The sequence below is a fragment of the Meleagris gallopavo genome, chromosome 15 (assembly GCF_905368555.1).
Source record: "Meleagris gallopavo chromosome 15, MGAL_WU_HG_1.1, whole genome shotgun sequence".
NCBI classification, from domain to species: Eukaryota; Metazoa; Chordata; class Aves; order Galliformes; family Phasianidae; genus Meleagris; species Meleagris gallopavo.
Genome location: NC_139418.1, coordinates 2544773 through 2557540, shown reverse-complemented (window position 1 = coordinate 2557540; position 12768 = coordinate 2544773). Strand labels below are relative to the sequence as shown.

The following is a 12768-nucleotide window of genomic DNA, read 5'->3' as shown; positions in this document are numbered from 1 at the left end:
CTTCCATTGTGAATCGAACCTCAGCCAGAAGATTCAGCGCCCAGCCCCCATGGTTGGGTGGGTGGGACTCAGTATGGAAATAGCTGCAAGCTTTTCAAGGGGAATCAGCCAAGCAGGCTCAGGTACCATTATGTACATTGCAGGTTGGGTGTTTTTCTTTATCTAGATGATATCATCAGCTCTCCACTCTGCTCCAGTATCCTCAACAGCTGACCCAACAGGGTTTTCTACATTTTGAAGACTTACAATGCAAGCACTGAAGATTTCAAAAGCTTTCCAATACTCCTGAAGCCCTCACAGTATCTGAAACACAGTTAAAACTCCTGGAGCATTAGTTAGGCTTTGCTACATCCATATCCCTCAATGAATGAATCACAACACAGGTTGTTTATGGAGTCAATCAGTGAAAAGGAAGAGCCTTGCATCCAACAAGGTCAGAAGGCTCTCCCAAAGAAGCACGTGAGAGCAGTGACAGAAAGAATGACGCAAGTCTGGGATCCTCACCCTAAGGCCACATCCCCAACCACACTGCTTGTTTTCTCTTCATACAGGGTGTTGCGTTTTGCTTAACAAAAATTCATATTCTTTTTCCAGACATGTGATCTTCTCCATCTTTTCTAAAATTACCAGAATAACTACAGCAAAAAAAGTGCATGAGAATTGAAATAAATAAGCTTGCATTCAGTAAAGCTTAAATTCATTCATTTGCTTACGTTTTAAGGAGACACTGGAATTCCCCTTTTTATCCCAAATTCCTGGAATTCTTGGAAGAAGCAGTGTATGTTCAGACAGCTAAAGCTGGTATAAAGCCTTTGTCATAAAATACACGAGGTGTCCCTGTGGAGAAAAACAAGTGCCTTCTGGATCTCGAGATGCTCAACATCCTGGCCAGCCACAAAGGAGGAGCAGACAGTGGTGAAGAATGCGTTCCTCAGCCACAGGAAGCCCAGCCAAGACACATCAGTCCTTATTTAAATCATCCTCCCCCAAATTATTCCTAACCAAAGGATCAAAAAAAGAAAAGAAAAAAAACCCAAACACAGTCAAAACAGTCAATGGATCCACTCATAAAAATAATGTTTAAATCAACCATGATCCAAACAAAGAAGGAACCGACTGACGCAGAAAAAGCAAAACCTGGCCAAAACCACAGCTTAAAAACTGTACTGAACTTTATTGAGGGTTCACACGGAGCTGAGTAATACCTCCCACCAGCCATAGCCTGAGTCACAAGCTTTCTGCCCAGCTAACTTTACAATAAACACTTGTGCAAAGTCCAGCTCCCATTTTTTCAGGAGAACTGGTAGTAGTGGCTACGCCAGAGGCTGCTTTTAGACACCACGTGCTCTGGAGTTTCTTTACAGGGAATTGTCAGAATTCACAATGTCACTGCATGGTAAAATGTAGAAGTGACCTTGCAACATATCTCACTGTAAACATCTCTTGAGGACTGCTGCATTAACATCTAGAAGATGGTGGCTTTGTTTCTGCAGAACTGGGTTCGTGCCTGAGAGTTCTCCTGCTCTTCAAACCCAGGAATGTATTACAAGGGTCAGATTCTGCTCTGCTAAATGGATGTAAATCAGAGTAATCAACGGTGAGTTTATTCTGGATTGACTGCTATTTTTAAAAGTGCTAAAAAACAAAAAGCCAAGATCTGCTGTTATTACAGTTAGCTAACCGTAATGATTATTTGCCTGGGCATTATTATTGCTGTGATTTAAAGCAGCTTTGAGTTCTCAAAAACATACTTCTGCTCCCTTCTAAACTAAAAGCCATGACAGGATTTAAGAAATCGGAAACTCAAAAACATGATTCTGAGTAAAATAAAGAGCAGAGTCAGTTCTTGCTACTGTCAGACGAAAGAGGACAAAGTGCCAAACACCAGCACGCAGACCATAAACAGCAAGAGCTCTCAGCCTCTAAACAGAGAAATGATGACCACTGGTCCCCACATTCAACTTGTTTTAAAAGGTTTTTTCTCTGTCCCTGATCAACATCTTTCCCACCTGAGCAAACAGAGCAGGCACATGTGCTGTGCCACAGGGAACACCTCTGAGCTGGCAGCAGGCACTGGGAACACCAGCTTGGCCAAGGCTCCTGCTGAAGCACAACACTGGCGGGGCTAAAGATGTGTAAAAACTGGCACCTCGAGGTATATCCTGAAGTATGGGGAGCTTCTGGAAACAGATCAACCTGCAGAAAGTCCAAGAGAAGAAACGCTAATTAAAAAAAGACCTCACTATCATAATACTTAGACCCCTCAGAGAACTGATTTAAGTTAATCTTTTTTCTCATTGCTTTCTAGAAAAGACAGCATGAAATCTGGAAAAATTCTGCAGAACTCCAACACATTACAATCCTCACCTTTATGCAACAGGGATCATGCATTTCTTGTTCTCCTCCAACCATCTCAAATGGTGCAGGCAGAGGCTGTGCTGGTTCCTCAGTGCCAGTGAGTACAGAAGTTACTTGGACACTGCTGGACCTCCAGGCTTGTCATGGCTCACTCTCTAGGAACACGACAGCTCATCTGTTAAATGTTACAGTGAGGTTAGATAAGTCTGAAACAGCAGCCTAATTCATTTCAGAGTTTCAACTAGTTTCAATTAATGCATACAGCAATCAATTTGGTTTCACTCAGAAATATTTTTTATTCATTTACACATTTGTACACATCAACACGCGTCCTATGGAAAGCAACAAGGAAAAAACGCAATTAAAGAAAATCATAGAACCATAAAATATGCCTAGTTGGAAGGGACCCAGAAGGCCCATTGAGTCCAACTCATGGCTCCATAAAGGGCTACCTAAAAATTAAACCCTCTGTCTGCATGCATTTTCCAAATGCTTTCTCAGCTCTGGCTGGCTATGGGTGAGATCTCAAAGTGCAAACACTATGACCGTAATTCTTCAGAAGAAAAAAATGCTGACCAGAAGCACGTTTACAGAACATGCAGCTGCTCAAACTGCCCTGAATATTAGCAGTCACTGCTCCGGATTCTAGACTACGCTCAGTTCTTCATTACTACAGCAACACAAAGCCTTTACCACTGTCATCATAGAAAGGGAGCAGAGAAAGGTGCTTCTTCATCTAAGTTGTCTCTTTCAAAGCTTTAATGCTTCAGCAAGTCATCACGATCTTCTCCTTCAGCAAGAAGAAAATGCAGTGCTGCTCCAGTAAGCCCAAACTACTGCTAACACTGGAGAATACCCACTATCACTTAGCAATATGTTGAAGACGATGATGCTCAACTTTGTAGCTTAGCAGTCCCAGCAAACTTGCAGAGAATTACCTGCACAATAAGACTTAGACCCAAACCCACCCAGCATCCCAAATTCTGTTTGTTTTCCTCTGCCTCGGGATAGATAAAATTTGGCCCTGTTTTTCAACATCACCCGTGCTTCCAGTTCTAATGGAGAAGCAAAAGCAAAATGTGCAGCTATATTCTGGACGCAATGAAGACAGGTCACTTTTCCTTTTTATGCTTCTGTTTTATCCTACAATCTCACGAGAGGATGGCATTTTTAGAACTCCTATGTTTTTTAGAATACAAAACCTCTACCACTGTAAAATGCAACATTTCTCACCGTTATTGGAACATTATTTAATGTAACTGAGCCACGTCAGAAAAAAAATTTTCTTTGTGACTAAAACAGTTACAGAATATGTAGCAGAAGTAGCAAAATCAACTTTAAGTACTACTTAGTGGTAAGAAAAATGGTGTAAAGTAAGAAATGAACTAAAATGCCATTATATCTCTACACTTACTGAAAAAAAGTGTTATTGAAGGCATTTTCTTCCCCTTGATTTAGCATCTTTTCCTCCTCCTGGAGCCTTACTTAAGACACCTGCCTACTTTTGAATTTTTTCATTGCTGCAGTGCAGCAGAATTGAGCCAAAACACATTTTAATCACAGCCAGATCTGGGCATCGGCAGTGCACAGACCAAGTACAGCAGCCCCCGGCAACAGCTCAAAGATTATTAACTGCCATGCCAAGTTAATCACTCCATATCTTAATTACTCTAAACAAAAAAGCTATGAGTTTGGGGGGGAACAGTTTTCACTTTGTGACCTTCATATTTCCAGTGGAATTATCCTTATGGATCTCACACAGCTGTTCCCTACCCTCCATCTCCTCCTGACCTACAGTTGCACACCCTACAATGAAACTCAACCACGAAACATACCACAGAATCACCAAGGTTGGAAAAGACCTCCGAGATCATCCAGTCCAACCAACCACCATTATTTCCCCATTAAACCACATCCCTCAGTACTACACCCGAATATTTAGCTCCCAGTGCTAGAGAAGGTAAGACTGTTGTTAGATCCCCCCAAGACCCAAGTGGGGGCTGGTGGAAATGGTTCCCAAAGAACTCTGAGAGTGAGATATTCAATTTGCTTGAATTTCAGGACAGCACTGATGCCTGGATCAGTGGGCACAGGGCAGAGCTATATGGCACAGTGCGTGTCCTGGTCACCAGCAGTACTGACTGCTAATGTCAGAACCATAGTGCTCCAAGTACAAAACAGCAGCACAGCAAACTGAGTCCTAAATGGAAATGTGATGAGTGGAACTGGAATCATATTATCAGGGGATCTGTTCCTAGGATAAGAGGGAAGAGCATTCAGAGACTAGAAAAATCCCTGTAAAATAAATACTTCAAGTCATAGAGCTTTGTGCAGCACGGTGGATGAATACCACCAATGGCAATTGCTACAAAACAACATTCAAAGCAAACATCTTCCAGAGGGAGATGACTGCCTTTTCCTTACCAGCCATACTGGGGTTTTTAGTCTTGTTTTATTTAGGCATTCTGCAAACTGCCCAAATCAGCAACGCGCACATCAATAGCAAGACAGAAGAATCAAGCCAAACTTCAGATGCTTTTCACAAATCCAATCAGCAAATGTCCCTCTCCTGGCATGGTGTCCTCCAGGTTGCTTTAATTAAAAAAAAAAACAAACATCAAAGTAGGTGGTTCTAATTACCACACTGACCTGACTGAAATTCCTCATACAGAGATACTCAGGCAATTGGTTACCTGAGCATCCCAACAGCACCTTCATGACTGGATGCATGAAACTTACCCCAAAACAAGGCTGAAAAAATGCAACGAGTGAAGCTGTTTCCCAACACAAATTTACCTGCTGCCTGCAGATGCTGGGGGCCAGCAGCTGGTGCTGGCATATGGGATATAAACAGTAACTATTGTAATAGTGCATTATGTGACATGTAGCGCTGCATGTGATGAACCTGTAACAGCCTCCTGCAGAATACATATCACTGACAAGCATATTTATATTATACACACATCTAAGAACATGCAATGCAATACTCCATGATTATAGCTCACAATATATAATTATACACATTATCTTACAGTAGCTATATGAATATTATGATATAATAATTGATATAAATTACTATTAACACCAACAGCTGTAACAGGTAAACCAACACAGGCGTGTTACTATTCCTGGTAAGTGCAGCTTTTAGTGGTATAGCATCTAATGGAAATAACACAGCAGAAGGGGCAGGACGCAAGCATTTGGTTTTGTTTCTTTGAGCACAGAAAGTGCTCGAACACCAACATTCTCTGCAGCTTAATGGCCATAATTACCTGCTCTCCATTCTGCCCTTCACATCCTCCATTTGTATTGCAGCTTCACAATCCCTCTGGCAGCCCATCAACCACTGCTCTCTGTATTTTAGAGCTGTATTCTCTCACAATTAACTTTAACAGCTTATCACTCATCCACATTGGTTTAAAAGTTTTATGTAGAGTTTTAAGTAAAGATATATTCACTCTCTGAGCCAGCTCCAGCACTTCTTTAAAGCTCAGCCAATTTTCCTTCATAGGCCACTGTCTGAGAAATAGTGTCAGTCTGCTCCACTTACTGCTCTCCTGATTTTATCTAATTGGAAGTTTTTTTTAAGTTTAATTTATCTGACTTTATATCAAACATCAAACAGCAATCTCTCTCTACCTTGGATAGGTTGCACAGCACCCTTTCCATGTAACAAATGCACACATCACCTCCCTTATCAATATCTATTCCTTCCAAGATCACAGTTGTGGAAAATCTTGGCTGCACAGCAAGCAGTTTGAAGCTGGCAACCCTTTCATGCCTCTGTTCTTATGCTTTTAATTTATCAGTTGCAAGACAGATGACAAATTAAGTCCCATTAAAAAATCACCACTGCAAATGTGTCTCTAAATTCCCTTTAAGCCTCTCATTTTAACAATGAAATGTCCAGAAGGAAACAGTGCTATCAGTCAGCTCTAACTGCAGATTCCCACCACTCTCCTTTATGCAGAACTGGCTGAGCACTGGTCTTCCCCATAGCCCCCAGTCTGCCCTTCCCTCCTCCAGTCAGCTCTGCACAGGGACACGTGGAGCCAGAATAAAGAGCAGCCCTGTTGGCAGGGCAGGCAGAAGGTGTCAGGACCACGGCACTGTGAGCACATCTTGCAGCACATCTCAGCTCCGAGTGGCAGATGTTTGCACAAGGGAGTTACTGGGCTGCATACAAGCAGGTGGCTTGTTTTGGCACATGCAGCAGTCAGCGCTGAAGTCTGCAGCTCCTGCAGCAGGGAAAAGGCCTCATCCTAGGAAAAAAACGTAAAGGGAATTGCAAAGATGTTTTCATTTCAGCTTGCACCCAGCAGCAGAAGGAGATAGAAACTGCTCTGCAACATAAGGAGCACAAATGGGGCTCTGCAAGCTCTGCTATGGACAAAGAGCAGTGGTGCTCTTTGCTATGCTCTGATTTTCTTGTGCTCCCCTTGGGCTAGGTGCAAAAGCTCACGTATCATCAGAATAGCAGGAAAGATCATTCTGATCATGCCAAACACTGGTTTTCTTTTTAGTATAATGATCCATAGAGGAGAGAGGCTGCTGGGTGGAGAGAGCAGTGGAGGCAATGGGGATGCTGGCCCCACAGAGACTCCCCTGCCCTCCACACCTCAGATAAGGAACATCGACGCACACACCTGCACCAGGATTCTGCAGCATGGGCAAACCTTGATGCGCACTGAAACTGAACTGAAATCCTGTAGAGTGAGATGCTGTGTTTATCTATTACTCAGCATGCCTCCTGGGGCTGGCTGAGACCTCTGCTGCCAGCTGTCACCACAGCAACAGGCCATCTCCCTTCTGCAGGATTGCTGCCAATCTGCTCTGCAGAGGGGCCCAGGGAAGGCTCCCAAAAGGCAGTGCCATGCAAGCAGAGAGGCTGATATTTACTCCTTCTTCTTATTGTACCTAAGGGATATGCTTGCAGCCAAAACAGCTTCATAACTGAACTGAATACACAAACCAGCTCAGTATCTAAGCAGCCAGAAGAGTTTAGTAAATAAATTATCTATGCTTACCAACGACATGCAGAGTTCTCCAACTTGTAAAATGAAGTAACTCCTAAGACTGGAGATTAGGATAAATAAAAAAAACAAACCATCAAATTCTGCACAACCTGTTTCTAAGTTCAGTACATTCTGGATTCTATCTGCAGCACAGGGAAAAGATCCAGGATACACTTCTGCTCCTGTGGGAGGACGTGGGACCCCGCAACCCTGCCCAGAACTGCACCAGTGTAGGTGGATCTCCCCAGCTTTGCCATGGCCATGCATAATGTCAGACTGAAGGGCAAGGATGCCAGCTGGAGGAGGAGGCACTGCAGGGGCTGGAGGGAGAAGTATTCTGCAAGAGCACATCACTTGTTCCCTGACATCAGGCCATAAACTGAGCCTGTGCTTAGAAGTGCTGCAGCCTCACCAATGATTGACTGGGCAGGCTGAGCCAGTCAAGTATGCTTTTTTTGTATACTTGCCCAAAAGCTGGGGATCGTCTATTGAACGTCCGACTCAAAAATAGCTAGAAAATACTAAATAGTGCTACTTTACAGAAAAATGAGGAAGACTGCTGCCTAACTAAATTCCTGTATGACACTGTACCCAGAACACAATGTCCATACACAAACTACTTTTCAAAGAAACTAGGGGCAACTCTGCCAGTATCACTGGGGATGAGCATGCTTAGCGCATTGGGGAGGTTTTCCGAACAGTACTGAGGAACTGCCACTAAAGACATGGCTTTATTCCCCAGTTCATGGAATACAATTTTTAACCCCAAGTCACGAAGCAGGGAAGAAAAATCTCATTAAGTATTTCAACTATCCTCTGCGCAACCAACTTCACCTAGAAGTCCTGCAGATTCACTCTACAACAGGAAGCTATTAAGCACTGTTAAGAAAAAGGAGGATTAAGCAGACAAGCTCAGTAAAAGTTCAGCAGAAGCACATTACTCAGAAAAGCGAAAGACTTACCCTGTTATGTTTGCATGCAAAGATCACAGTGACCATATCATCAGCTTCCACCACATACTACCTGTGTACAAAATGAGGCTCAAACTTTTAACTTGCAGATAAAATGTATTTCCCTGTGTCTGCATTATCAAATCCTGCATCCCCAGGGTATTATTTAGTCTATAAGTAATTTGTTGCTAGTATAATTCTACTCACTGAATTACAACCTTTTGATTAATTAATCATACACTGTTTGCTTTCCTCTCAGCTATTTCCCATCATTCTCTCCACACAGTGCCCATGAAGGTGTGCATCTTCACAAAGGCAGTAACAGCTATCAAAGCGCATTTCCTATCCCAATCTGAATGGGTGCCACATGCTTTATCAGCATCCCAGAACTCTGCGTGCCTCAATACTGCACTGCACACTGACATGGATGGGTGAAGGTGCCCAAGAGAGCCCTTGCAGGAGGATGGGTCCTTTCCTCAAACAACACATTTGTTGGCTTTTTTTTTTTTTTTTCCCCTCTGGGCTCAGTTAACAGGAGAAAAGAGATCCACAGCCTGCCCTGGAGGAAAGACATTGTGAGACACTGTCTCCAGTACAGAGAGAGCAACGTTTCTGGCTTCAGACCACTGCGTGCTTTCTGTCCCACAACCTAATTTCATTTGCCCACAGAAGCTCTATGAGCAGCAAGCACAACACTTCAAGGAAACACATGTCTTTTCATCCCTACAGGATGTGCTAGCCCATAAAATCATCCCCTACACTTGTGCTGGGCCCATAAAAATCACTTCAACAATGTGTCATTCTTAATTGCTTCAGGCAAGCTAGCCAGGACTGCTGGAGACTCAGTACCGATTGTCTTAAAACCAGAAGAGATAGGGAAGAATCTCCTACACTTTCCAGTAGCACCTACCATTCTGAGGAGCAGTGCTGGTGAGCCATGAAGCTGTCACAGCCAGCCCTCCTTGGCTGGAGACAGGACACATTATGTGGGGTTGCAGAACCATTTACCAGGGCAGACAAGGAAATGTTCCTTCCCTGGAAAGACAAGACACCATGACACTTTTCCTTTTATTTTCTGTCAAATGATGGCCAAACACTAGGAAGGCTGCCCAGGGAAGCAGTGCATCTCCATCCTCAGGGATAACTCAAGACCTGACTGGACCTGCTTGTGAGCAATGTGCTCCAGAGGACCCAGCATGCAGCAGGGACTAGATTAGGAGACCATGAGTAGATGAAAACAAACTTGGCTTTAGGGGAGCTTACTTTCCCCACCCCTGCTACACACCACGAAACTCATTTCTGAACCCATATACTCTACTGTGTACCACGATCTTCCCTCCTACTATAACAAAATACACCTCCTAGGAAGATCAGGTCACCATGAGTCAATGACAACACAATACAGCTGACAAACCCAGCTCACAGAAGAGACTTGAGCTATTCCATCTTCAGATCTGAATGAGGGCAGAGGCAATACTATTAGAAATTTGTATTTCTCTGGTTAGAATAGGTTGCCCCATACAAAGCAGAAGTTAATAACATGCCTTTTTACAGGGAATTAAAACCTATCACGGTGTTAAAAGAAGCTCAGTTATAAAATAACTCCTATCAGATCTATAAACCGTAGCGCAATAAATGAAATGAATGATTTATAAAGACTTATCATAATAACTCAGAAGGAACATATCCTTCGTCAGTCTGAAACCCTGGCCAAGGATTACTCTTTTACAGCACCAGGGAGAATTGGAAAGAGAATGCACAGCTCACTAACAGGCCTCAGAAATGACCAGGAGTGTGTCCAAATCCCTAATCCTTCAGCGGCCTCCCAGTGCACCTGCTTTCTCAGCATCGCATGTGCTCAGGTGTTTGTGCCACTGAACTGCACTTCACCAATTAGTCAAGGACCCAGAGAAGGAAGATCCTGTGGAAAGCCATCAGCAGCACCCAGCTACAGCCAGAACCACTTAGGACAGGTCGGGTGGTGCGTGGGAACAGGCTACAGAGAACAGGTAAGAGAAGGAAGAAAAAAAAATAAGCCGTTACGCGGTGCTGGAAGCTACAAAAGCATAGAAGATACAATGGAGAGTTTAAAAAAATTGAAATAGGAATTGCCAGTACCTGGCTGCAGTACTCTCGTGAATATTCATCTTCCAAGAGTGGGATTCTCCATCTGAATACTCATCAAGTCTCACTGCAAACAGTGGAAATAAATCTTCAGAAAGCAATTCAGCTCATCTAATAGTAAATCTATAATTTAATACGTGATTATCTATTGACATTGTCTTTTCTAGCACCTACAAATGACAGCTAAGGGGACTAGATAAGACACAGACATTTGAAGTTTGGGAAAATAAATCCCACCTTTAGTGTATTCTTCATAGCATGATGCTATTGAAGAGATTTGAGAACTACTTGAGACACAAGGACTATGCACTCTTAAAGGGAGCAAATATTAAACTGATAAACAGCAGATTTAGGTGCTTGCTCTGAAAGAGACGTTATGTGACGTTCCTGCCTAGAACAGCAAATATTTTTGCATCTTTTTCTTCTGAAGAACACTCGACGGCTCTGTCAGATGTCAGTGAAGCAGTGAACTTACCCATGAACTCTGGGATAGCAGGTCCTGCTGTGGGTCAGGGACGGTGTGTCACCACCTCTGCTGCCTTCAGAAAACAGCGCTCTGCCAGTAATACACACTGAGAAAGGAATTTAATTTTCTCACTATGGAAAGCCTTTTCTCAGAAAATATCAAAGACCAGAATGGACTCTGGAATGCAAAAAAATAATCTTAGCATAATTTGGTTAAAGAAGCAAACATATGCCTCATTAAGAATTTAAATAAGGTAAACCCTACGCGAGCTTAAAAATACTTGCATGGAGAAATAGATCTGAAGGCAGTCGTTGTGCAATAACCCATAACAGGAGCAAGGGAGCCGTTAAAGTCAGGTGGGTAGTGTTTCTCTAAAACATCCCTCCAAATATCCCTGTGACACACAGCCAGAGCACGACAGCCTGCAGCCGCTCAGCAAGGGCCGCAGCCGCCTGCTGCCTAAAGCCCATGGCTCACGCCTGCAGCAGGCTTTCTGGAGAACCACTGGACTTTTGCAATGTGTTAGAGAGGCAGACAAAAATGTTACAACGTGTGACAGGGTTACTGAGGTGTGATGTCCATTAGAAGCCACTTAGCTTTATGACACAATATGATTTGGCACCGGCGTGCGAGGATATGCTGTAAAAGCCAGTATGAATTACGTTATGATGTGAAGAGGGACTCATTAAATTAGGAATAGGATCTCTCAGAGAAGCCAATAAGCATCAGACGGAGCTGTGGAAAGAGTTCATTACATTAGAATATAAAAAGGTGGGCTGTTACATTTTGATTTGTTAAAAAAGCCAAAAGGCATCACATGAAAAGGGCCTATCATCATGTTACAACGTGCAATAAAAGCCAATATAAATTGCATTATGATTTTAATAGGGTAGTCACTGAGTTACAACACATAATTGAAGCCAGTAGGCCTTATGTAAGGCTGTGAAGCAGGGTTTGTTATCTTCATAGAAACACACACAAACCCCAAGACTGCGCGTGACAACATGGGGCTTCTCCAGACTGACACAAGAAGAGTTTTTCACACTCATACTGCATTATACCATGGAAGCCAATGGAAAAATGAAAGATGATGTGTGGAAGGGTACACTTCCTAACCATAGGCAATAACAAGGAAATAAAAATTTCAGCTAAATGGGACAGGATGGATGTAAGATTAGCAGCAGCACAAGATCAGACCTGGTAGTATAACAAGGAATGGGATTCACTCAGGCTGCTCGGCCATGTGCTGCCAGCATACAGCACAGCACCATGCAGCTGAAGCCCCAGTGTTGTTTCATTTTCAGGAAGCATGACCAGAGGAGCACGTAAGATACCTGTGTAAGGACTGGGTCTTTTGCCCAGAACAAAAGGAAACAAAACACTGCAGTAACCAGCAGAGAAACTGTGCTCATTCCTAGCGCAGCTGGCAGTGGCATTATTTTAGCAATGACACTCCAAACTGATCTGATGATACAACAAGCACAGCCAAATTATTGCTATTTGCTACGAATGGTCAGCATTGGCACCCACCGCAAAGGCTTAACTCTGAGTTGAAAATCCTTCCTGTGTGCACCCTCATGTTCGCAGTGAGAGCAGGACACAGCCGTGGGCAGCACGCAGCCCCAGGGGTTCCAGCTGCAGGGCAGCTCCTGCAACTGCTGCCTCAGGAACCGGGCTGCAGAAGGCAGGGAGGGAAAGGGGCTGTGCCCAGCCTGGCTGCCCGCAGAGGGCAGCTTCGGTACCTGCTGCAGGGAACGAGCAGGGGAGGAGCCGGGCAATCATTTAAATCAATTAGCAAGCTACGTTTCCATTTAGACATGTAGCTATGTCAGGAGCTTTCCAAGAGTCTGTTTCT

General features: G+C 43.6%; 1 long non-coding RNA gene across 2 annotated transcripts in view; it reads right to left on the bottom strand.

Annotated features, from left to right (window-relative positions):
• Positions 1-11453, bottom strand: part of LOC104913242 (uncharacterized) — a 43616-nt gene extending 32163 nt beyond the window's left edge. Inside the window, exons 1-5 of one of the 2 annotated variants that reach the window (XR_014886593.1) lie at positions 10923-11453; positions 10442-10514; positions 2368-2533; positions 2010-2196; positions 714-837 (exon numbers count right to left, since the gene is read on the bottom strand). This is a non-coding gene — a long non-coding RNA (uncharacterized LOC104913242). Of the gene's footprint in view, positions 1-713; positions 838-2009; positions 2197-2367; positions 2534-4782; positions 6616-10441; positions 10515-10922 lie in introns of those variants that run through there. The other variant, XR_014886594.1, reaches the window with a different exon arrangement.
• Positions 11454-12768: the final 1315 nt, after the last annotated feature.